Source organism: Anser cygnoides, chromosome 4, assembly GCF_040182565.1.
Source record: "Anser cygnoides isolate HZ-2024a breed goose chromosome 4, Taihu_goose_T2T_genome, whole genome shotgun sequence".
NCBI classification, from domain to species: Eukaryota; Metazoa; Chordata; class Aves; order Anseriformes; family Anatidae; genus Anser; species Anser cygnoides.
In genome coordinates, this window is record NC_089876.1 from 51,267,542 (window position 1) to 51,293,091 (window position 25,550).

The window sequence follows — 25,550 nt, forward strand, 5'->3', positions numbered from 1 at the left end:
AAATCACTTATGTCCCCCCCCACCTCAGCAAACATAACAACAATAGCAATCACATCAGCCTCCCGTCAACACTGCTCCAAAAAGAAGGGACTTTGTCTCCTCTAGACAGACTGCAAGAAATGTCTTTGCACAAGTTAATTAGATAGCATTAATTATTAGCAGTTTTAACATACCTTATGCAGAAAACTCTCGGTCACTGCTAGTCAATTACCAGATGTACAACTGCAGCACACAGAGATCTTTTTTCTGATAAATGGTCTTTCCATGGGACACTGTTAAACAGAACTGGGAAAACTGACAAATATGCCCTTAAAACGGGCTTGAGGCTTTTTAAAATCAAAAATCTAGTTCTTGTGGAGATTTGTGCTCCTTAGAGTTTGCATCAGTTTTTGGTAGTGATCTGCAACTTCGCTATCCCATTTTCTTCTCCTCAGTTTATTCCAGTAATAAACTGGATTTCTCTTTAAAATTAGTGAACTGATCCCCTTTATACTACAGCAGCACAGCATTTTCTCAGAAACAACACACTATCATCTTTCTCGACCCTTTTAATACTACAAACGCCAATAGGAAAACATTATTTTGAAGTATTTTTCATTCGCAGTAATCTCCTTATAAAGAAGAGGAGCAGGTATCTTCTACTATTAAAAACAAAAAATCCTTTACTACTGTCTATACATGCATAACATGCATTCCTGGATGTGTCTCAGAATTTCTAAGGACTGTTTGTGTGCATGTATATATGTACACGTATACACTATGTGCATATGTATACACACACACATTTACAGCATCTTAGCCTCCAAAAAACTGATTTGGCCAATAACCCAACTTATGCAAAAGGAATCAACACGATATACCCCATGTCCCAGAGTAGTATTTTATGGAACCATCATTCTTTGAAAGACATATAATTGTTCTACTGTTTGCACATTTTATTATGTACAGACAGGACAGGACAGGAAAGAGAGAGGAAGAAAGAGAAAGGAAAAGAAAAAGAAAAGCAACTGTAGTCCTACAGTTCTTCCCTTCTCTTTACCATCTTTCCTTTCAAAAAATAAAAGTATTTCAGTTCAATATCTGTGAGTTTTCTGATCCTTAGAATTGCTGACAGAAAAACAAATCTCTGCTATCAGTAGAGACCACGACCTAAAATATGACTAGAGATTGTGGCAAAATACAAACTTTTTTCTCTACACTGTTATAACGTATAGGAAAACAACTAAAGCCATTGACATGCGTCTAAACAAACAAGATGCAAGTCAAGCTGTCCTGCTTCTGAAAATTTGTGATGGCTCGAAGGAACACCTAAAAATCAGCTCTGCCCCAGCAACGCACATTTAGTACTTGGTACATCAGAGAAGAACCGGCATGCTTTCAAATACTTACTTGTCCCTGCACAACCTCCTTGTTTCTCATGTTTTCAAAGGCTGTGCCCGCTCATCTGCGTGCAGCTGCTATTGTCTGATTTGTTCCAGCTTAAAGCCCCAATTTTTGCACTTCTGCTCACAGTCCGTATTCTTGGTGGAAGGCACTTCTCTCAAAATGGTGAAGATTACTCATGAGTGCATAAGTGGAGTTGGTGGAAGAACTGTGAGCTGGAAAAAAAAAAATCAAGAAAATAAAGAAAAAACTAAACTGCACAAAGGAGAAAACATGATCTTTTAAAATGTTCCTGTGGCTTCAAAAATATGTCAGCTATAAACACATAGGAATAAAATTAACTTTGAAGCTTCATCACAAATAAATATGAACCATGCTTACATATGACCTCAGCAAACCCAGACACACAAACTGTGGGTTCAGCTTACCTAGGAGAGTAGACAATTGTTTTAGAAGATACATTCGTACTCTTTAAGGAACCATGAATTCAGTCACTGACTCAGAAACAACACAGTTTAAGGCAAAAAGCTGCCAAGATTACATAAAATTAACACTGCCCATTTTAACTGTCCGTCATGACTGTGTCTTAAATTAAAGGTCTAATATCTCAAGAGCTGCTGTGCTACAAAAACTCATTCCTGTTATAAAGGGGTCTTTAAGGGAGTCCTCAGTTTCTGTTTTTCTAAAGCAGTATGTGCACACAATCTGGTCACTGTTGGTGCAAACATCTCTTCCTCCGCAGCTTCTGCCACGTGAATCTGTATGTCTGTATCTCATCCAAGCCAGACATTTATGCATAATTTTAGAATTTCATCCTTTCTTTTCTTCTTTCTTTTAAACACTTTCTCAGTTATCTTGGTAATCTCTTAATTGACTTATTTACATTTTAAAACATTAACTTTAAATAAAATACTGCAGGACAGGTTTTTGGTAATGAAGTTTACTGCAGTTTACCAAAATCAGTAGATAATAATCTTGGCTTAAATGAGTTCTGCATTAAGCTTTCTGCCCTGTAAAAGCCATAATTCATTTAGGAACCTTTTGAAGCCCTCCTACAGCCTATAAGTGACATCGTCTGTTATGTATGTAAACAGAGGGCACTCATCAGTTTTCAGTTACCATGACTGGGAGTAAAACCCATCTATCAGCTATTTCAGCTTTGGTACCCTTGAGAGCACAGTCCTGAAAAATCATAGAACATTTTCAGGGTTTTCATAAAGCAGGTTAGTAAGAGACACGAAATCATCAAATGTACCTCCATCAATGACTCCTGCTGACATCAAACCAGATCCTAAGTAAGAAAACTCTTGGTTGACAGCTTTCAAGAAAAACATTTAAAAGGTGCCAAGTGTCAAACAAACACTAAAGATATATTAGCTCCTGCTTAAATCTTTTACATAATCACACTCTTTTTCCTTACTAGCAGAATGCAGGGCAAAAATAGCCTTGGCTGAAACACGAAGCTGCTAAACTCTGAGAAAAGCCAGCACCTCCTCTTCAGGACTAAGACTTGCTGGGATGATAAAGGAAGCTTCCCCTACTCACACACTGCAGATAGAGCAAAGGCTTCCCTTATCACAGTAATGCAACCCTTTCTGCAGCAATATATCCACTCATTTTTTAAAGTTAATTTCCATATAATCAAAAATAGATTTGGTGTCACAAAATTAGCTTTTTTAATAATACATAAAAAAGATCAAGAAAAAATGAATCAAAACTTGGTAGGCATTAATTTTTTTTTTAAAATGGATTCAAGTTACAAAGATTTTGTTGGAAGAAATGTATGCTTCCAGACTGAAAACTTAAGAGCAGCAAAACAGCATACTGATTGGTATTAAAGAGAAACCCAGTAACGTAATTCCAGACAAACATGCAGTGTGTTTTCTCTAGATTTTTTCCAAAATAGTCAAACTGGAATATAAAGGGTTCCGAAGAATGATGAGAAAGTAATAATAGGGTTTTGTACCAGAGGTGGAGAATTAGCCAGTATGGTTCAAGTTTTTTCAGAAACATATAAGAGAGTCTGAATTTACAGATGCACATTGCAAGTTGATTAGGTAGGAATATTTAACAACACCCTGTATTGTTAAACATCCAAAAAAACCTGTATTTGACAACATGAAAGTGGGTGACACAATGATAAATTGAATTTAATTTAGAAAAGAAAAATCCATAATATGTCAAAGATTTCCTTTTTCCAGTGAAGGTAGATGAAGCACCACAGACTGTGAAATAGACGATTCAAAGATATGTTGTAACTAGAGCAATATTTTATACTGGAGCATCAAGGATACTTCAGTATCAAGGGCACCAAAAATATCAGCTTTCATTATGCCATTTATTAGGAAAAATTCTTCAGAAGCAGCACATGAATGAGAAAGAGTCTTTAAAATCCACCATATTAACAAAGCCGGGAAATTAACAAAGCTGTTCAAATTTAAAAGTCTTGCTAGTCCATGTAAATTCTCTCTCTTTCTGTCAGGGTGGTAGTCTCAGATTTATTCTATGTTAACTATGTTATGTATGTACACAACCTTGGAAAACTATTTTGAAAGAATGGTATAGATTAAAATAAGAAATAGGATAATCCACTGTGTATCCAAACACTGGTGGGTTTGTATCTTCATTCATTTTTTCTTCTCATCTTTACCATTCCCTAAAACAATGATGAAAATGTAATCAAAAACTATGTGAAAACAGGATGAAGCTACAGAATGAGAGCTGGAAACTACAGTTCCTACAGGATTGTAATTCAAAGTCCTCTGTCCAGGTCTGCTTCCCTCTTAATGTCCCTTGACTACAAAGGGTTTAAGGAAAAAATAAGAAACTCAGCTAATGGATTTCTTGGCACACCACATTTGTTTTTCCAGAGTAGCATAATTTTACATTTACATTTCATTAATAAGTTTTACCCTCAGGGTTCAATTCTAATTAATTAAATGTGAAAAAAAGGCCAGGTGACTTTCACCCCTACAACTGCAGCTTGAATTTAATCCTTTAAAAGCAAGCATAAACACCAGGCCTAGAATATAATTTTCCTATCAAAGAAAGCTAAACTCAACACAATAGCCCCCAGCTGAAATAACCCTGGAAGTACAGGGTGACATTTGAATCTTAGTTCAACTACATGTATGCGGAAGCAGTCTTAAATTTTTCTGCTTTTTAATTTATGTATTTTTTTTTTAATCTTTGCCTTTAGAAGCATAGCAAGTCTCCAGGACAACAAGCTTTGAATATTTGGTTTTCTGTGAAGATTTTCATCCATGACAAAAGCATTCATAAAGTACAATGATAATTCATAGTTAAACAGTTGTAGTTCTCTCCACTCTTCAACTATAAAATAGTAACATGAAAGTTTTCCACTACATACTCCTAGGCATGTATTCATCCTTTTCAAAAGGAATGGCAAAACTACAATTGTTTCTTCTCATGACACTGTGTTATAGCAGCATCCTTAGCAGGTACTCAAAATTACTGTAGGAGCTACTGACAGCAATTATTGATATGTGAAACAATAACTACAAAATAGAGCTTGCCAAGAAACTTCCCTCTACAGAAGGCTTTGATGTTTGCAATGCTTGTGTTCGTAAATTAGGTTGCACAGCAGCTGCAGAGATCTTTCAAAAAATAGTAAATTGTGGGCTTCTATGGGAATGTTTGGCAAATGACAGATTGTGAAGAACTACATAACCACTAAACAATCCTCTGGATCTGTGTACAGTTATATATGAAATATTTCAACTCCTGGGTTCAAGAACTGTGGGAGAATGGTGGGGAAACAGTTGTAACCAATCAGCTACAACTAATTTATTAACCTCTAACTGTATGGACAAGGTGGTCTCACTTTCCCCTGTTTTTGATGGAAAAGCTGTGAATTACTTAGACATGCTCACTTTCCCAGCAGGACCCGTCTACCAAAATATAGGAAATACATTTCAGGAAATATAAGGAGATCTTTAATCTGGTAGCCTGAGGCCCTGACTGGAACCAGCACCTGGTCAAAGTGAAACCAGGGGCAGACAGGCAGCTGCTTCAGAATCGAAATGCAACAATGAGCGAAGAAGAAGAAATTTTAGTATCACCACATAAAACAAGCTCAAATAAAGTTTGCTTAGAAGTTTTTGCCCTTGCCTCTGTAAGAATGTCTGTGTATCCACCTTAATTTATGTATGTTACAGTTCCACTGAACTGGGGTCAGGTGAGCAGTTTGGTTTCTTGCTTTCCAGGTGGCTAATCTTTGTTTCATGGCTTTGGGCTAAAAGACTGGCAAACATTTTAAATTTAGAAGCAGAATGTAGCAGATTAGGAGAGACTGGAGCCTGGTGGATAAAGGACAGAGAGACAGGTGAAGGCATGTGGATAGGCAACCATCAGAAGGAACAATCATGAGAAAGGCAACGAAGTCAGTAATAGAGCTCAGTCTGTAGTGTACAAGGAACTTGAGGTGGTTCCACAAGAAGCAACAAGTATTTCCACTTCTAGGAAGCCTCACATGGAAGTGGAACATGTTCAGCTATTGCACACTACATAATGAGATCCTACAGGAATCATAAGAACGTAACACAGTAATAGTGAGCGTAGGAACTGATTGTTCTGTAAAGGTAGGCATTAACATAAACATAATAAAACAGTAACGTGTTAGTGAGATTTTATATTCTTTTTCATCACTCCCTTCTGGTCTCTAAAGCAAAGGTCTCTAAAGCACTAGCAAGTGACTTCATTCCATAAACTGCTGAACTTACTGCCAGCTGTGAGCTCCGCTAGCAAGACCCTCTGGTCATAACAAAACCCACAGCATTTTAATTCAGTACATCTTTACACAGAGACCAACATTTTGTCACCAGCTGTGGTGGTTTTACCCAGCTGGGCAGCTGAACTCCACCATAACCACTCTCTCACTCCCCCCCCTCAAAGGAAAAGGGGGAGAAAATATGACAGAAAGGACAGGGAGATCACTCGCCAATGGCCATGGGCAAAACAAACTCAGCATAGGGAGATTAATGTAATTCATTGACTATTACTAACAAGCGAGAGCAGTGACAAACTAAAAACAAACTAAAAACACCTTTCCTCCATCCACCCTCTTCTACCTCCTCCCCCTGAGCAGCATGCGGGAACAGGGAATGGGGGCTGTGGTCAGTCCCTAACACTTCATTTCCGCCGCTCCTTCACAGTCACTCTCTGCCCCTGCTCCATGTGGGGTCCCTGGCTCTGATGTGACACGGGGCAGCTGCTGGGCTCTGCTCACAGAGGCCACCCCTGCAGCCCCCCTGCTACCAAAACCTTGCCATGTAAACCAAATACGCCAGCATACATTAGAGAAGTTGAGCTGCAAATTCAGAAACTTAGATTTCAGTTATCAGAAAAAAATAAAAGGTGTGTTTTTTACAGTATTTTTATACAGCTTGTCTTTCATGCTTACATGTTCCATACACTTCTATTTCAACTGGCGGAATCTGGTCCCCTTCATGCTGTTTCCTGGGCATCAAAGCATATTTAATTCTCCAAAGAAGCATGCAATCTCTCGTGCTCAGGGGAAGGAGGAGATGTTGTACTGTACTACAAGTATACTCATCTGCTTTCAGGGTGTTTTTGCTAGGGCATGTCACCTTTGAAATGTCACTAAGCTGTTTACCTTTAAAGAAATAGAGATGTGCTATGACTCAAAATTGGGGGTCTCAAAAATACAGCTAACTAGCTTATAACATAATTGTGTGCAGCAGAGAAAGGAACGGGATTCTGTGACCTACGAGGGCCTATCCAGTCCTGTATTTCTCATTTCTATTGTTCAAAGAAGTCAATAATGCAGCAAACATTTTATTCCTGATACAACTCTAAACATTTATCAGCAGGAAACGCTTCTTTTGGTGTCACATCCCTTCAGCATTTATGCATAATGCACTTGAGAAAGATTTCTACTTACCTTCAGTTTAGTTTTGCTCTTGCTGAAGGTCACAAAAGCAGAAAATGTACTTTAATTCACATTCAGATCTGTGAATCTGACAGAAGCAGTCTAGGTACCTAACCCTGCTTAAATGCAAAACTGTTTTTCAATAAATAGTGCTTTATATCTCCTTTAAACTAGATGTTGCTTTTTATTGATAGAGCCCATAAGAGAAGATAATCCCCAGCTGATGAGATTATCCAGAAATAGCAAAACGGAAAAATGTTGGGTGGAAAGAACCTTCTGGCTTTCATAAAGTATGTTTATTTATAAATTTGTTGTGAAAATGGTGTTTTTCCATGTATTCTTAACTGTAAAACTCTGAAATTCCTAAGAAACAAACATAACCCCTATTATTTGAAATGTAATTTAACCACACATGTAAGTTTTCCATTATACAATATTTAGAGATAAAAAAAATACCAAGACACGCTCTGCATGCAGAACACATGCAATTTCACAACTATTTCATCTGTCATATACACAGACAAATACAAACAGAGAACTAGGAAATACACATCTATGGGGACAGCCCCATTTGACCTTAGAAACATGCTCGAAGAAAATTTACAATCCAACACCAACTTTTTTGAATTTGTTCCCAAATATTCCACATAACCATTAGTTCAATTTATTTCTCAAGTTAAGATGATTCACTGAAAAAAAAGTTCAATTCACATTTTTCCATTCTCCATTTCAGAACGCAGATTACGTATAAACCAAAAACTATTAGTAAAGGCTTACTTTGTCATAATCCTAAACAGAATGAGAAAAAATACATACGCTAAAAAATTGCATGAGCCTTTGACTAACAACTCCACTCCTCAGACACAATTGTTATTTCAACCAGAAAACTCATGCATTTTCCATGCTGAAAACAGTTTCCTAAAACTAGGACCAAGGCAACGGAAGGAATTCCATTATTACAGATGAAATAGTACAAACCATATTCCAACTGCAAGGCTCATCCCCTTGAATTGCAACCACCTACACATTACAGACCACAGATACATAAATCACAGTGTCTGCCAAAGGAAGCCAGCAAATCAAAAAGTGCTTACAAAACAAGCCTCTTCACTCTAATTTCCCCTTCCAATAAAGGCAAAAAAGTAACAATAAAAAGCAGTGTCAGATATTACCCCTATTACTGAACGGCTACTGAAGTACACCATTTTGTTATAGCATATGGAAGGTTACAGAATGCAACAAGGAATGAAATAGGAATAGGAAAAATAAAAACAGAAGATGTCCCTGTGATTCCCACACAGTTTCTAGACCTCAGAGAAACAATAAAAAAAATCACTGTTTTCACTGTTTGCCTTCAAGACATTTAGGAGTAATAGAAAAAAAAAATCAGTTCAGAGGCTAAGGCTTTCAATGCAATTAAAATTTCATACATAACTGGAGTGCTCTTCATTACCACTGAGCTTCTCTCGAAGTCAGAGGAATCACACAGCATGTGCTAAATACCCTATCAAATACGTGTATAATTGTGAGCCCAAAATACATTCCTGTAATCTGTGTGCATTTTCTACTGTGCCATACCCGAGTTACAGAACTTTTGTCAGAGTTCTTTTGTTAGTACTTAACACACAGGCTAAAATAGCTGAGTCAAAAACCAATGTGAACAAATAATATTAATTTTTCAAATAATTCAGTACATTGAATATGCAGTTTTGCCATGAAAAAAATAAAGATCAGAGAAACTCATTTGGGCAAGACTGGTGTAAAACCAAACCATACTCAAGGATGAAAACACTCGACAGAATAAGTAACTCTTAGACAAAAACTTTTTAATTTCAGTTCAGGTTTGTAAGGGAAAAGTTTTACTTGAAAGGAGTCTATTTTAAAGTAACTTGAGTAACTGCAATATACTGACGACTAACCTTTCATTCTTTGTTAATGTTTATCAATTTCAAAAGTGGAACATCTGGAGGCTTTTTAAGAGTTGAAATATCGCCCTTTTTGTTAACAATTTGAATTTAAATTTATATAGCATGGTGGACATTTTGTGGATTTTGTTTTTAAAGTGTAATATAATGAAACTGATAATAAGTTTGGGGCATAACTACTTTGATTTGTTTCTAAAATTAATTATAATCCTCTTCCTCAAATAGAAGCTACAATTTCTCAAAAAATTAATTAGACAAAGGTCTCCCCAAAAGATCAATGACAGATGACGGTAGAAAAAGCAAGCAATACAGTTTGCTTCCTGCTTATACCGTAAGTCCTATTTTATTTTTGTCACTCAAGAACACAACCTCACAGCAAGCCTACTTCTAAAATCACCAAACTTCATTTGGACTAGTACGCATGGAGAGCTGATTGCTAATCACAGCATGCGTTCTCCAAAGCAGGTGGCCAAAGTCATAGTGCCCACACTTTTCTTAAAGCTGCCCTTCAGAAAGTTCAGACTTGTACCTATGACTACCCCATAAATCAGTTATTTATCTGTCACTTCTGAGTTCACAATGTACTTCATCCTTAAAATCTCATCATTTTCAAAGACCTTCAAGGGATTACTAAATTTATAGCGTAATGAAAAAAGAGTTGGATTTTTGGTTGGATGTTGTTGCTGTTGCTATTGTTGTTTGTTTGTTTGTTTTGCATATAAAAACAGAAAGACATTTTTAAAAGACAGCTTAGCAGTTAGGCACTCACATCTCTGGAATTAGACTGAAAGGTTACTTGGGAGTTTTTGGATCAAACAAATTGCCTGCCTCTTGAGCAAGGAGTAACAAAAAATAAATACAAGTGTATAAATCACATTGTGCAAATATGCAAGACAAACGTTTTCATCTGCCTACGATCAACACTATATAATTGATATGTGCAAAAACATCACAATGTCTACTTGTTTAAGGAAAAGCTACTATATCATCTAGCTAAGCATATGTTCAAAGGTAACTTTTGGGAAACAGTGGCCCAGGAATTGCCTGAAGAACTAGGGCAAGAGATCCAGATAAAACAGATAACAGGGGAAATGACTACAAATTACAGCTGAAATATGAATATATGTAATATATATATAGATATATATAGAAATTATATCTATATACTTATATATGTGTAGTTAATTTCTATATATAATATATACATTGATATATAGAAATACAGACAAATGATAAATAGAAATCAAATGTATCTTACAAAGAAACCATACAGAGAAATCATAAAAATATGACTGAAATGATGAAATAATGCAGAACTAAAATCTGAGAGACACATCATCAGATCATGGGGTAGACTAAAAAAATAATTAAAAACAAACAAAAAGCACTGCTCAAGTATCTCAGATGAAAGCTAGTTATCTGTAAAGCTGGAGAGGTTTCCAGGAAGGAACAAGGTGCCTTTGACTTGGTTTCTTATTTCTATTATTTATCATCAATCTGGTTTTATGATTCTCTTCCTTTCCTTTTTTATTTCTGCTGCAGCAAATAATATCATTTTCTTTCCTTTATTTTTTCATATTTTTAATATATAATAGACTTTTATACAGTCTTTGCACTTCATTTTTTTTAAAGCCTTGTACCTAGCCCTTTCGGTTAAAAAAAAAAAAAAAGAAAGGTTATCATTTTTACATTTTGTGAGAAGGCTGAAGCTGAAGACATAATAGCTCACTTCTCATTAAGCAGCCAAACATCAGCCTTAACCAATTTAATGTCCCTCAGAGCGCTTCTGGGTCATAAAAAACCTATAAGGTTCATTGACAGTTACCTGACCTCTGACTCTCTTTTCTGTTTTGTACAGCATAGCTATTTTTGTAATAAATGTGAATGGTCAAGTTCCTCTTTTCTTGATCTGCATTTTCTTTTTCTTATGTATTCTTCTTTTCCAGAATCTACAACTTCTCTGTGCAGAAATGAGCTAAAAATTTCTATAATCTTTATCTCCACAAGCAGTATTTTGTTACTTCTTATCATTATTGCCCTACTTCAGTGGAGTTTGTAGGTATCTGAGTAGCCTGACAGCACTGTTCAGTCATATATTTTTCTTTTAAGAGCATCATACAATATGAGAACATCATATAAACTGTTGTTTTTTGCATGTGTTTTTTTTTTAATTAAAATACATCATCAAGATGCTACTGCTTCAAAGCGTTGGTGCCTGAAATACTCCAGTGCTTTGTAATCGTAAGCACCTGGCACCATTTGTGCTTCAGAATCAAAACACTGAAGCATTTATTCTAAGTAGTTAATAGAGGCCACTGGTATTTTGTAGATACAGCTGTTTTACCCTGACTTTGAACTTTTGTTTTGTTTCTGCCTTTTTTTTTTTTTTTTTAGCTTAGCTGAAAAATCAGGGGAATATAAAGAAAAAAATGACTCATTCAAATTTATGGAAATCTGTGCTATTTCTTAGTATTCTGTTTCTTTCAATAGCTCACCACTCCTAAGAGTCAGAAAAACTCTTTCACTCCTTCCTCAGCCTGTTTTTCCATGATGTCTGCTGCAGAAATGTCATTGGTAACAGACAGTAAGCTTCTGAAAAAAAGAAGTGAAACTGGGCAGGGAACATTACTCTTGGCAAGGTGGAGGCAGGAGGACAAAGTGTAACCATTTGAAAGGGAAGACAAGGGGAGAAGGCAGTGGGACTACCATGCCATGGTAGTGGATATACCACAGATACCACGGATATATGCTGTGAGGCTGGAAAGTGAGGGAGGTGAAAGCAGGATGCTGATATCCTTATTGGAAAGGAGGAAAGAAAGCTTGAAACTATGCTATGAAAAAGAGGAAGAGAAGAAAGGCACATGTGATGGAGTAGAACCAAGTCATTACCACTGATATTGTCTATTCTGAGCAAAGGCACCTGAAAAAAAATCACAGAACAATGAAATTTGACATCACCTGAGTTAAAGATTACTATGGTTCAATTTTCCTCATTTTCCTCACCATGTCAACATTTTCTCCTAGTCATGAAATATACTTAAGGATGTAAAATTGTACAGCATCACACACCTGTGAGCTTAGGGTACTCCAGTGCATTTATAGCACAAACCAGTCCTGTTCAGAACATTCAGGGGAAAACAGAATAAAACAAAAACAAACAAACAAAAAACACACACACACAAAAACCTTTTTTTTTTTCCCATCAGAATGAAAAAAATATCACGCTCTAAGACAAACTCTAATTTTGGTCAGCACTAGCCACCAGTTTTATACACAGTTGCTGTACTGGCCATCTAGGCAAGACCTGGAGTGCTTGTGAAGCCAGAGCACAGTCATATGGCTTCAATGGGATTGCAGTGGACCTGTATTTAACTCTTATTTAAAGTACGATTAAAGTCTAAGTCTCAGTAATTACTTGCTTAAAGTGGGAGGGCATAGGAAAAAGTATAACTTTTGCTTTCATTTAGGCTATAAAAATAATACTTACACTCAGTCCCTCGAGAATCATTCAATCCCTTTAAATGCCAAGAGCATAAAAACTAGGTATCTTTCTTCTATGATAGCATAACTTTGAAATTCAGTGTTGTTAGTTGTTGTTTTTTAATGCAGAAATACTACACCCCTGATTGTAGTAAATTTGTCATTGACAGACTGCTCTCAGTCTCATTTAATGGTAACTATGGAAACAGAGTTCTGCAATTATCAGTTGTGGGTGCATGTTCTAGCTAAATAAATAGAGATACCATCTGAGTTATGTCTTTAATTACATCTGCATAATTAAGAGCTAATCACAACAATTTTAAAAGGATCTCTGCATTATTGAATTTTTAATCTGGTATTGATATTTAGGTATGTGTTTAACTGCAGTCTGAAAATGTGTTGCTAGCAGACAATTTTGTTGCCTTGGTTTGAATAGGCACTGTAGAAGCTTCACTGGGAGGAAGATGATCCTCTGACAACAACTTTTGGTTGGGAGCCCATTCAGTTGCACTGCATAAAAGTTACGTCGGGGTTAGAGTCCGTTCCTGCTTAAGGGAGGGAAAGATAGCCACTTATTGTGGTGGGAGCACCCTTCTGTATTTATAAGGTAATTTTTTTTTAATAACAAACATAGAAATGAAGGAGTCTTGGGTTGCATCCAACATGTTTCTTTAGACATTTTAAATGGTAAGTTTCATCTGGTTCTTTTCAGATAAATTTCAATAAATTTGTTCGTGCATTTTTTCCCTTTGGCATCATACAGGCCATGTCACCTCAGATATATTCCAACACGTGGACAAAAGAGAACAGTTATGAATAAGCTTCTTGTTGATATTTTTGCAGAGATTACACTGGTCAGGGAGTAATACATGTATTACAGATTATAAATAGCATAAAAGATGTTTAAATTATACTATTAATTTATCATAACCCTCCTGATATACCCAGTTATTGGTGTAAGTCTGTATCAAATCCAGGAAGAAAAATAATACAGGTTACTTTACTATGCAAAATCAAAGATTTAGGTTTGTAATGTGGTAAGTTATGAAATAACTGTAGTAGTTGCAGTATTCGATTTTTTGAGCAATTGTTGATGCAATCATGACATTTCCCTCATACAATACTTCACTATGTAAATTATGATAATATTAATAATACCTTAGCCTACCAGGTAACAAATTTTTGTAAGTCATGAAGTTATCAAGTACTGTTGTCATATGTTAGTTTACATTACCTTTCAAAATATAACCACTGTGTCCAAACTCACAAGCCTGTATCTGACATTTTCTTACAGCTTCTGTTTGTCACTGCATGATCATGCTCATTTAATGCATGGTAGTCTATAACAAGCTCCACAGGGTGAAAAACACAATCTTCTTTTTAAGCTTTCAGAGATATCTTTCTACATGTGATATGCAGAAATAAGTTTCTTCAATCTTTATATTTTTTCAAGTCATCACTTCTAGCCATCTGATCGTTTTTAATACCTAGCAGGATAAATGTCAGCACTGAAAAATATTAAAGCCTTGTTCCTGAAGTGGAAAAAACATTACTGCAGATAAACTTTAGATCAGCTCTTAATAGCACTTTTAAAAATATAAAATAGCAAAATATAAAAAATAGTATATAAAATATAGCATTTTATTTGAATATTTTAAATTCTTCATTATATCTTGCCTGGAGAAAAAAAAGGAAATGTCTATGTTGTCTCCCTTTCTCTCTGATAATTACTATGCTATGCACTGAAAATGGCTTAACAAAAATCAAAGTTAACATCTGTGGTATGTTTCAAAGATGCAATTACAGGTTGCATACAACCTCAAACCATCCTAGCTTGGATACAAAAAGGATGTGCCACCAAAGAGTTCAAAGCATCCTCCACAAACAAGTCAGGTAAAGTGCTCAGCATCTATACTAATCCTGAAATTAAGATGTAATTTAAAAGCTGATCCACTTTTAAACCAGAGATTTCTGTTTTAAGTATGCTGCATTCATAACTGCCTGTTGCAACAGAATACTGCATATTGAGAGAGAAAACTACATTAAGGGAGAACAGTGCTATTAAATCATCCTTGAACATTTTAGCTTCGAGTAAAAAACATTGATTTGTTTTCTTGCTGTGTGACACATTGTGAAAGTTGGGAGAACACACAGAGGATAAGCACAGTTATTAGCAGTACTTTTTATCTATACATGCTGTTACAGAAATAACAGGGCTTTTGATTGATTTAGATACATTTGGTTGCAGATAAACACTTGGCTTAGTTTGCTGCTAAGAAGCAACGACTGTTCGTGGCACCACTGGAGAACACAGTTGAGCTGAACACGACTAAGACCTAGTGGCTGTTGCCACAGCTTTTCCTTTCAGAAAGATGCACAGTTGTTAAGAAAATAGTCTTGTGTTACATGGTAAATTCACTCTGCAATTTTATTGTTGTTATTACCCTTTTCTAGTTGCAATTCAACCTAACAAGTGACTGAGTGATAGCTAAGGAAACAATAAGCCTTATTTTCTGTCAGGTAAGCTTAGTCAAAGACAGAAAACATGAAATCTTGACACAAGGATGAAAAGAAATCTTGCCAGAACAAAAATATTAAAATGTCTTCAATAAAATAATGATCCAAAGAAAACCTGTCCAGAGGACCCAACAGCACCTATTACTCCTCAATTCATTCATTCCATTTCTAGCTCACCAAAACAGCTGATATTAAACCGTCACTGTCATATTGAACATAATGGCTGCTGTGCCACTAACATTTTAGTCAGCATCTTTCAATGTAAATACTTAATCACAATTAAAACATAAGAGTATCGGAGCAATTCGCCCACATAAATACTGCTCTAAAACTAATTGGTGGCCATAATGCCCTTCACATCCTCAGACTCTTGCTATAGTGCTCCAGTGGTAGTTGAAAACCTTTTTACTAGTTTTGATTACTAGCTTTATTCTCCATGAATGAAAACACAGAAGCATGTAGCAGTTATGATTTTTTCATTATTTTCCACCAATTTCCAGTTCCTTGAAGTTCCAGTTGATATCAAAGTTATGCAATCAGCACATCTCAAGAGAAGAGAAAGACAAGATAGAAAAGAGAGAGAAAGAAAAGATAAAAAAGAAAACCAGAATCACACGGGCTTTTTCTTGCACATGTATTTATTCTTTTCTTGTTTTTTGCTATATCTGTTTTAGAAAAATTTTCATTGATCTACATCTCAAGTGCGTGTGGTTCAGCTTCAGTAAAATATTGCAGCAAGAAGAGTGATAAAGAGATCCCATGGTCTATCAAGTCTGCTACCCTGACAAACTAAATTAACTTTCCATTTTATACATTTTTACTCGTATTTACTTAAAATGAATGAACGCTCACAACATCCATGTCTTCTGTGATCAGTGCTGCAGATCCCTGGGAATCCCAAACATGGAACAAGAGTAGAATATGTAACAGAAATCTGCAATGCAGATAAGATGTACGCAGTGCACATCAGACAAGTTTGCCTCAGGGAAATAATGGAAGCCAAGTGATAACATCTATATTCATTTCTACTAGCTTCATTATTCATTCTAATAAAAGTACTAATTATTTCTTCTGCTAAACTAATGTAATTGTCTTATAGGTAAATCTTTATTTTTTAATATTTTCAAATTAATATATAATTGTATTCTAACTTTATAAATCTGTCTTTTCAGTATTGCATGGAAGTCTCAGAACGTCTTTCACTGAAATTAGATTGCCCATTTCTGTGATGTAAATTAACTTACGAAATGGAAAAAAAATCAATTTAAACATTGTGTTGCACACATAAGCAGGAGGATGGAGGTAGCATTTAGACAGGCAAATTTGAAAGTTATGGAATGAGAACATTGATCCTTACTATGATTTCACTTCTTTTAAATTCTACTCCAACAAAGCTTTTATAAGTTGAAATCTGTTATCTTCTTCAGATTTTGTTATTCATTGAAAGTTCATATCATTTTGGGATCAGTCATTCACAACATTATCCTTTTCAGCCACATGGTTCATGATATTAACATCTTTTTCTCTTCTCCCCTCCTGCTCATCACATTGACATATTGAGTGTCATCTTAAAAAAGCTCTAATACTGCCATAAATGTTACTAAAACAGACTTTTTACATGTACGTTGAAATACTTTTTTTCTGTGCAGATGGGTGTACACAAACACACACAAGAAAAACACTGGATAATCAGAGCCTTTTTAAATAAGACTTAGAGGCAGCATGAACGTTTGTACAGTTTGCGTGCTGGATTTGTAACAACTAAAGATATGACACTGCTGAAAAGGAAATATCAAATACATTTTAAATCATAATAATACTGCATAACATTTATAGTTGAGGCAAACAGAGTAGAACTCTTTCTTGGTGTAACTAATACTTTGTTGAGCTTTATATTTTGAGCCAGAAAATAAGAATCTTATCATAAAAATAAACATCATGCCTTTACTTCAAATAAAAAATTCATTTCCAATCATTTTATCCAAGAGATATAGCATATCTTACAAAAGGTTTCAGCAATAAGCAATATTGGGAATTAAAAAATTTGTTTTTGTGCAGCAGCACAGACAAAATTAGAAAAAAATGGTTAGTATATGGGTCAATAAAAGGGGAAAAATAAGATACAATATTACTGGTATCCAGAAGTTGATTCTGACACTTTTTCTTTTCCCATACTGAAGAATAAGAGGACTTTTAATGAGAACAAATTATTGGACCTTTCCAATGGTTCCTTTCATTTCTTAAATTTTACAGAAAGACTTGTCAGCAAGCTCAATGAAACCATATTAACCTGCAATGATAAGACAGTTTTTTGGTCCAGTTCTAAGATAAACCACAGGTGTATCCTGTGACTTTCAAACATTATGTGCACTGTTCATGTGTATGTATATTCAGGTAAAAGGATTGAACTGTGTTTTATTTTTTTATTATTCATTTGTACATAACAGTTCCACAGCGGCTAAATGGCCCATGAAGAGTACACCTCAAGATTTCCACACTGGAAAAAGAATTTCCAGAGAATGCCAGAAAAAGCACTTAATTCCCAAGATAAGTCCTCCTCCTCAGGGAAGGCAGCAAAAGCACCATTGCTAGCCTTGTGGTGCTACATGGGTGTCCTTAAATTGTCAGCATCTGAAGTTCACTCCTACTTGAATTTAAGTGGTGGAAGAGAAGCTTGGGAATTGTGTTTCCCTATGCCAGAATGCTGTTAAAAATCCACCTACCCACCCCTTTAAAAAAAAAAAAAAACTTTTTAGGATAGCTCTTGCAAAGCTGCAGGATAAGGCATCCAAGTGGTGGGAGATTTAGAGAGTTTGTTATCTGTTTATGTCACATATATATGGTGTGTTAACAATAAAAAAGGATAATTGAAGCTCTTCAGTAATGAAAGAAAATGTTTGCCCAAGTAGTAAAAACCCAATTAGGAGCTCTGATTTTCCCTCCAACATCACCTGTAGTGAATAAATTCGGAACATTTGGCAGTAGCATTATCTCAGTCCTCTGAGGAAGCATTAATAATTTTCTCCTATTAATTAACCATCATTTAATTAAGCACCAATTAATTAAACAGCATACATTTTCATGGAGAATTTGCATCCTTAGAATTCTCCAAGGGTTGTCTAAGCCTTACAAACTTATTGAACCAAACAGCCTGACAAGTGAGGTAAACAAGCTTAGCATTTAAAGTAGACAATTAAGTTTTAAATTCATTTAAATATTAGTCATTCAGAAAGTTCAAGTTTTCCTGAACAGTGCTGCTAGGTGAAGAATTAAAGACTATTCTGCATTAATAAAACAAGATAAAACTGAGAAAGATGTACAGACCTTCTACAGATGGTGGCAAGGACATGCATCCTGAAATATTATCTGACTAAAATACAAAAACAGCATTCATATGACATTTTGTATAATCACACTTTGATATTTCATCAGAGTGAGAATTCAGGTAATTGTCTGCATTTCCACAAATCCACATCTGTGTTTACATTTGCATTAGTAATTTACAAAAGGTACTTCTTCTAAGTCATTTACATGAACACCAAAGTCAAATACAAACTCCTACTGAATACAGACCATTTAAAGGGACCTGCAATAGTAACAAGTTGTAATAGCAGACAAAAGAAAAAAAAAATCCTATCACGTCCTTAAAATCCCTTTCTTTGAATGTTCAGAATACCATTTTGTCATCTCAGCTGGAAGATAACATTTATTTTTAAATAAATATAACCCAGTCGCATTTTGTAATCGTTCCTCTTACCTGGAATGTTTGCAAATAATTCAAAAACTATTTTTAAAATGAATTGTTCCATGTGCCTCAAAGAAATTGTCTGCTTCAAAGTGACAAGACATTTTCACGTCATTTTTTACACAAAGGTTTCTTATCCTTCCCATAAAATAAATTTACATCTATTAACTACGTTAGTAAGTAAATTGGTGACCGCTGTGTATTAAATGCCTTGCCAAAGCAAATTTCCCCACAGACCTGTCAGTGGTTATTTTTAAATTCAGGAAATTGTGTTCTAATGTTAGGAAATATATGACACCTGTATATGCCAGATATTTTATAGTCCTGTGGCTCTTCAGGAACCAAGTTATTGATGTAAATATCACAGTTTTCTCAACAAATTTTTTTGCCATCCAAAGAACACAATCTTTTATCACTTCTTGGGGTGCTACTACATACTTTAGACCTGTGTTTGTCATGGTACAAACAAGTACCCTTCCTTTGCCTCCCTACCTGGATACATACAAAGGGATAAATATTTTAACTAGCTGTTTTTTTTAGATTAGCAAAAGAAATTACTAGAATAAAAATTAACAGAAAAAAAATAGTGAGTTATGCTACTTCCTAAGCCATGTTGCTCAGTACCAAATGTCATTTTTTGCAGAGGTGATAACACAACAAAAGAGAAACACCATGCTGGGACAGAAGACATGTTGTTGCACTTTCTATAAGTGAATATACTATACAGCACCTTAAATCTCCGTCCCTCGACTTACTTTCTTTAGCTTTATTTTATGACATCATTTTTATGACTGATGCTGAAATTAGAACCCTGCCTTCAATGGACTCTCCCATCAACAGAAATTGTTGCATGTTAATTGGAAGACCATTACAGTAGTCTAAATATTAAATCATTAATATGATTAAATAATACTAGGTATACTAAAGCTATCTATTACCAGCAAAAATATTAGAACAGGATGAAAAAATCATTTCAATGAAACATGAAGATATGAGTCACCTTCAATTGTTTCTTAATTTGTAAAAAATATATTACCTTCAGGAAAAAAACGTGGGAATGTACAAGAAGAATACCAAGATAAAACTCCTAAGGCTTTCCTTTCCTGTAATTTTTTTTTTTTTTAATCTTCTTCAGGGTGTAAATTGGTTTTAACAAGATATAGCAACAAATGCTAGATTCCATTTTTGTTGCAATCTGTTTGATTGGGATGCGTGAATTACGCATTAATGATGATATGCAGAGAAGGTTAGTAAAAATAAATTTTGTTTTGTTTACTTTGGTATCTAAAATTAACTGCTGTATTTGAAGAAATATCACCTCTTAACTAGGGCTACGTGCAAGAAAGCATTCTTAGAAATTTTAGCCTTGTTCTCTACTCTTGTTTTGCTTCTGTTCATGTCTATGAACAACACCTGCATTACTCTTACTCCAGGATTCAGCTGAATTGCTGTCTGTTGGGTTTCATACAGTGTTGAACAAAATAGTGACGCCCTGCTGAGAAGCAGCATGACATGACAGTCCCATATCAACTTTGACCTGTTCTGCAGAAACCTTGGCAAACCCATAGAAGAAAACAAGATGCAGCTGACAGTACGTAAGGGCTCTACAAGATCAATTGCTTTTGCCCAAAAGTAGGGTGTTTTCAGTTAAAGATGAATTGATAAAAAATCTCAAAGATGTAATAAAGTCAGATTACACAAAAAGAAAACATATTTACACAGGTATATTTTTTCCATTAAAAAAAAAAACTTCCAAGGAACATCAACATTTCATCCAAAAACACTTCTCTACTGTTGTTTCAAAATACTGCATGTAATTTGTCCTTGTGGAGTAAGATTTACTCCACAACTTGTGGAGTAAGATTTACTCCACAACTTCTTATTTATTCTATAAATAATGCACGAAATTCCCCTCTCCCTACTCCTTAAAATTTACAAGCAGTCACAAAGCCATCTCAATTTATCTTCTAGCATTTCCTCTATGAGAAATACAGGTACGTTAAATGCATTTGCACCACATTTAATGCCTGCAGTATTCAACAGGTAATTTCAAATACCAAGTCCTCATATATATTAGACAGCTTTAGACAATTCAAATGCCCCCTTTTGTGTTATTTTTATTCATTTCATCACTCATTGCAACACATTAGGAGAAATAACAGCAGTTTCCAAATGTCAGGGACTGCACCTAAGGGGTTCTGTGTGGGATTGACTTTATTGACATTAGCTTCTTTCAGGCACAGAGTGAATAGACACAGTACAGCAAACTGATTCTTCTCTACAAATTATAACTGCCATAACTGCTTTGATGTGGTGAATAATGCTAAAATAAATGTTGGGTCTAGTTTAAGCGTTTACTATACCTAAATGCTACAGAGAAACACATTCATAGAGTTTAGGCCCAGAAACTCATTTCTTGTGCATAACACAGTTAGGAGTCTAGCGAAGTAAACAAACATATTCTAGGCAGAACAAACTTCCATAAGTCTTCCTAAAGATGCATAGGAATGGACAAATGGCAAAAAGTTCAATAAATTTCAGACATAATGAATTCTGGGTATGAATGATGATTATGGATGTGAGAGAGAGAGGAATTAACAGACTAGAAATGCTGATGAGAATTCAGAAGGTCCCCCTACACGCCTCAGTATCTCTCAGCCAAAATCAACACAAAGTTTGTGTGACTGATCTCCCATTTTCTGCTCTTCTACTGGCCATGAAATGGAAAGAAAGCTTTTACAAATGCAGAGGCTGGTAATGAATTTTAGAAAATTTTTTGACATCTTCCAATTTCTATCTTATGTAATTTAATGTGAGGAGTGACTAAAGATTTCACCTGTTAATGTCATTTATTTCCACAGACGGAGGTTCAGTGGCCCAGTACTTTCAGTTTCATTCATCCTCAGATTTCTTACATTCTTCTTTCATTCCTATTTCATTCTGCTATGAAACCTAGCAGTCTAAATACAGTTTACATTATGCAAATCAAAAAGCCTAAAAGACAGAACCCTTTATTTCTTTGTTCAACTCCAGCAAATTACTTTCAGGTGATAATCCTGAGTAAATTTGCCTGATGATTTTGCCCTTCGCTTAGGTAAGGGGCCAATATACAGAAACAGAAGAATATAGTGGAAATCAAGAGGAGTACTTCTCACAATTAGCCAAATGTGCACTACAGACTATCTTGTACTGTTCAAGAGAATAGTAAGGTGGAATTAGTGACATTTGTTGCAATTTGTTCATTATGGGTAGTCCATTTAAGTACAAAAAAGTGCTGCTTCTTTCATCTGATAAAATTGTTAAAACTGTTTGCCTGTTAGAAGGCAAAGATGAACTTTCTGTAAGCCATCTCCTCGTTGCACTGAAAAAAACAACACTCTACGGCAATTTGAAAGTTGGTTATTACAGATGGCTTTCTGACCTGTTTATTATAGGCTTTCACTATCTGTTACTCTATTATTTTTCTGTTCTCAGAGATTCCCAAAAGAATAAAAGTTCAAGACAAAACAATACCTTAAGTCAGCAGTGAACAGGTTTCAGCATCACTTATTTCCAGAAGACCAAGACGAATTTGACTAGTTTTCTATGTAATTGTTTATTTTAATTATTGTTGTTCTGAGAAAATACATGACTGCAATTCATTCTCACGTTAAAAAAAAATAGATAATGAAGTGAGTTGAACACTAAAAGGAAATTCAATCATTTATATTTATACACCTGTACCAGCTGCTGCCATCCTCCCATAAAAATATTAAATGTGTGTGAATATTGCTCTGTAGCTGCAAAAACTGTACCAAGGAGTTAGAGTTTTCTGGATAAAACAAGCTGGGACAAAATTTGTTTATTTTTTATTCAGAAGCATATTAAAGCATGAGAAAATATTAGTCTTCTGGGTCCTAAAGACTGTGTACAATTAAAAGAAAGGTTGCCTTCTAAAGAAGGTTCTAGAAAAAAGAAACATAAAAGAAGGTAATTGAACTGAAGATTGTCCATATTCTCTCGGTTATTTTATATTGGTGTCTAACATGAAATTTTAGTGAAAAATAGATATGTAAAGTTTGTAACTCTGTGAAATGGGGCTTAAGTGCCTTTTTTTTTTTTAATTGCCTCTCCTTTCCAGTGGATTTGATGTACAGAAAAATATTTAATTACTTAAATATTTTGAAAACCTTCTTTAAGTAGCCTATTAAAGAATCTGTAGCTTTCTAAGGAAGCAATGTTTTTTTATGCAAAGCCAATTGTAAAATTTTTGCTGTAAGTAAAGCCTTGCCTCTTTAAGTCTCATTGATTTCATGGCCACTGGCAATTTCACGACCATTTCACTCAAAGAGTTATAGAAAATAAGCAAACAAAAATGTGCTTGGCTGAATGCATCTATCTCAAGGAAACACACGGGACATCATCAACACAAATACATTACCTGCTTCCTCTAGTAACGTGCAAAAAAATACAAACAGCAGGAAGACATCTTTTTCTTAGTAAAGAACAGCATGTGCTCGAAACAACCATTGCACACAATCCAATTTAACAATCTTGTAGTAAAAAGAATCAGCACTGAGGGGAAAATTAAAAACAAAAAAATAAAGAAAACTGACCATTTTTGCTTCCTGACTAGAAGTCAAAGTCCAAACTATCTGAACTCATGTCACTGCTTACAATTCACAGAGCAAAATTACTTAAAAGTCACAGGAAGGGAGTACAGAATTCAGTTTCCTCAGTGCTCAGGCCTCAGCAAGCCATATGAGTTAACAGAAGGGCCTGTTGTGATCAACAGAAAAATGGAAGTTTGTCAAATCATAGCTAAATCAAAACATTTGAGCAGCAGGTTCTAGTCAAGGTTAATTTAAAAATTGCCTGTACTGCTCTCAGTGTAACTTCTTTTTTGTTACATTCAGGATTTCAATCTTGGCTCAGATTTTGCTAGTTCTGGAAGTACATGGATTTTATAAATAGCTGTTCTTTCTCTGGTAATGAGCTCCCTATGTTTAATCATCTGCACTATATCAGAACTTATGTATGAAAACTGACAAATTACGCCTGGTCAATTTGCTGAGTTCTTCCCTCAGCTGTTGCCATCCTGGTACACAATATTTCTGTAAATACATTGAAATATGATAGATATTGAAACAAAATTACTCAGTGATCATAAAAATACAGTTTGTGAAAATGTGGCATTTTAATGATGTACTTATGATACTTCTGTCCATAGCTAGGCCTGACATGACAAATATTTTATTGAACCATGTATCAACACTGGACAACTGATTTTTTTCTCCAGTTTCAAATTCTTTGGAGCCACATTTTATTTTTCTAGCATATTAAACAATAGCAATTTATCATACCTTCTTCATAGGTAAGCCCAGACCCAACCTGCAGAATGCTTAAATTGTTTACTAGTACCTCAACCTAGAGGATTCACTTCCAAAGAATTTTACAAAATTGTAGTAACTTGTTTATACCAACACAACCTCAATTAAGGAAAAAAGAGACATGCAATTTTCATATCTTCTCCTAACTATTGATACCTTCTTGCTTTTTGTGGAAGCTGAAACTAATAAACTAAACTTATTTAAATTAATTTTAATTTAAAGTTAAGTGATTAATCAAGAACCTCACAGGTGATCTTATTTCAAAGAAGAGATCTAACACCTTCTAGATGTTCTAGAAAAAGTTTAAGACATCCATGTACTTCTTGAATTCAAGTATGCATTTTTCTTAGAAATGAAGCATGGCTGGAACTGCTCGTTTGACTAAGAATAAACTGGAAAAGTTCTGGCCCACTGACATTTCTTCTCATAGCAAGAGCTTAATTCCTTGCTTCTGTCTTGAGATTGCCACTCACCTAACGTGGATTCAGATGCACTATTACCTCTTCCAAGTCCTACAAATTTGGAGAAAATTGCACGTATCCAACTTTGCCAAGCAGCCATCTCTTCGAAAAAGTGTTAAGGTTTCTGTAATTATTCTTTTCTTTCCAGATTTTCCCTTGAGAAGACAGGTATACTGCAACAGTGGCAAATATGGGAAGCTTTTCTTTTGCATCACTCTTCTTTAGAGAAAGTCCATTAAATCTTGCTAACAATCCCCATAAAAATTCCATCAACAACTCCATTACAGCTTAAGGACAAGCAATCCTTCCTATATGCCTTATTCAGGAACCTGATCCATTATCCCAACCTCTCTATTACATCATAAACTCAATTCAGGTAATGCAATGACTTCTTCCAGTAAAGAAAGAGTTGTTCTCAAGGCCACTTGAAAACAATTTTTTTTTAAGCTACCTTTCTCTATTTTAAGTACACTGGGAAAGTTCGGAGCTCTTGCATTACCATGAAATTTCAATCCTGTAAAGAAAAACTTCACTGCTTCTCTATTAATCCCTTTAATTTTTCACACTTGACCAGCTCTAAGCTTGGATTTATAAATAGCAAAAGATTCTATGATTCTATTACATAAAAAATACACCTTTTTCCTTATATGTTGTGAGATGAAATTGTAATCATGGTTTTGCATTTTCTAGGTAATTTTTGTGTGTGTTTATTCCTTTTCTTTTTTTTTTTTTTACATGTGTCAAACGCCACACTGGCAT

The 25,550-nt window shown here is 35.1% G+C and overlaps 1 long non-coding RNA gene across 1 annotated transcript in view; it reads right to left on the bottom strand.

The window, feature by feature from the left end:
- Nucleotides 1-25,550, bottom strand: part of LOC106032308 (uncharacterized) — a 98,754-nt gene that overhangs the window by 65,001 nt on the left and 8,203 nt on the right. Inside the window, exon 3 of the long non-coding RNA XR_010831162.1 lies at nucleotides 1,390-1,598. This is a non-coding gene — a long non-coding RNA (uncharacterized lncRNA). The remainder of the gene's footprint in view (nucleotides 1-1,389; nucleotides 1,599-25,550) is intronic.